A 2,230-nucleotide genomic window follows, 5' to 3' on the forward strand; every position below is an offset into this window, starting at 1 on the left:
TTCTCATTCTCTCTTCCTTCATCACTCCAACTCTAAATTTGCTTCCAACAGCACATCCCCTTTTCTAACTCTCCTGACTCCCTCTGTGATTACTTTGGCTCCAACAGGCTCCAGGATAATTTCTACATATTGAGATTTTTACTTTAATCAAATATACAAAGGTTTTCACCATATTAAATAACATATTCACAGGTTTCAAGAATTAGAATGTGGACATATTTGGGAGGCCATTATCCTCCCTACCATACTAAATGGTGCTTGCATTTCTCTTTACCTCAGGCCTCTATTATTAACTGAAGGAAGTTTGTTTTATTATGTACATACTCAAAACATAACCTTTTAGGATTGAATATTTATTTGTTATTTTTATGTATGATATTTGTGCTCTGGTAGCATAGTGCCTAAGGCACTTGATTGCTAACCAGAAGGCTGGCGGTTCAAACCCACCAGCCACTCCTCAGAAGGAAGATGGGGCAATCTACTTTCATAGTGATACTGCCTCGGAAACCCAAGGAAAGGTTGCTCAGACTCGACGGCACACAACACCAACAAGAGCAACAACAAACATGCTTCATAAATTCAAGACGACCTGCTTTACCTGGTATAAGAAGAATACAGGATGAGTTTTCTGTCCCTATGAGCATCTTTGAAACCTACCTGGAAATGACTTTCCCTTTGTTGCAATGAGCAACCTCTCTCTATGATAATTACTTCAATCCTTATTAGCAAGAAGGGAGACTCCTGTTTGGAGCTTGATCTGGAGGCTGCCCATTTTGTACACCACCAGGTATGTCTTTGATTCTCTCTCCTTGCTTCCTAATACAGTCTATCTTCTGCAATAAAAATAAGGGTCAACATTACTGAAAATTTATTTCCCAGGCAATGTCCAATACACTTCAATAGTATGAACATGTTCAATCTCTACAAACTTCCTGCAAAGCAACTGCTATGATTTTCTTTTATAGATAAACTAATCCAGATGATCTGGCTCCAAGGATCATGCTGTGGACTGCTATGTCCTGCAGCCTCTCAGTGACATAGATGTCTCCATTCAGTCAATTTATGCCCAATTTAGAATCTTTTCATCTTTGGAGGTAAAGAAGAAAACATAGGTAATTTATGTTTGAAGCAATGACAAACACTGTAAACACTTGCCAAAAACAACAGAATTAGCCACTGATTGCTATCATTGTGCTACTTATGTAGAATTTTTCTTGTTACATTGACTCTTTTTCTTTAAACTCTACTTCTACTTCAAAGAGGTGGTGTGAATGTGTTTTACTTTTGGTTATGCTAATTAAAAAAAAAAGCAAGAAAAGAGGCAAACATATTAAACATTAAATGAACTTACTCTTTTCTTAGACATGAATATGTTTGATCATTATATATAATTATTAATATGTGTTATATATATTGTAAATCATTGTGCTGTAACTATAATCTCTTTTAGATACTTTTTGCTGGTACTAGGCAGACATCCTTGGAGAAGCATGTCTTTAGCCTACACCCCATGGAAATGATCTTAACTAGTGACTCACTTGGCAATTCCCTTGTGTAGCAAATTGAGTGGAGATTCTGTTGAAGTACCACATCAGCAAAGAATAAAACCAAGAGAGCATTTTAGTTATTGATGGAAGAACATCAAACCTTTGAAATGGAAAGGAAAAAAGAAGAAGAACAAAATTTACCAGTACTGTACCTTGTTTTAGACATTCAGTATTCCTGGGTTTCATGGAATTTACTGATGATATAAAAAGCTTCCTTAACATTAAATATACTTAATTTGTATAAACAAATTATAATTAACATTGTAGATAAATATATATTTAAAAGATGAAAATGCAAGGGATCATTTGAGAGATGGAGCCATTGGCTAATTCAAGATGTACGGAAAGTAGAAGGAGGAAGCATTTCCAGTTATTCCTTATGGACGTGTGGAAATGAGTGACTGGAAGTAGTGGTACAAGCCAAGGGGGGTCCAATCAGGTACTGCAAAGAGCCAAAAAATTGCCTTGGTATGAAGTTTTCTTCTCAATTCTCATGCATAGGTAGATTTGGTGAGATCAAAGATGGCAATTATGAAAAAGGAAAATAAATAATACTTTATCTTTTGCTATATTTATGGAAAGAAAAACAAAAATTGAAATAATCTGCTATTCTATGACTATGCTATGTATTTGTATGTATTTCTATAATTAGAAGTGACTATTGTCAGTAAGACACTTGCCTG

This window comes from Orycteropus afer, unplaced genomic scaffold (assembly GCF_000298275.1).
Source record: "Orycteropus afer afer isolate SDZICR_OR568_19922 unplaced genomic scaffold, OryAfe1.0 scaffold00011, whole genome shotgun sequence".
Classification (NCBI taxonomy): Eukaryota; Metazoa; Chordata; class Mammalia; order Tubulidentata; family Orycteropodidae; genus Orycteropus; species Orycteropus afer.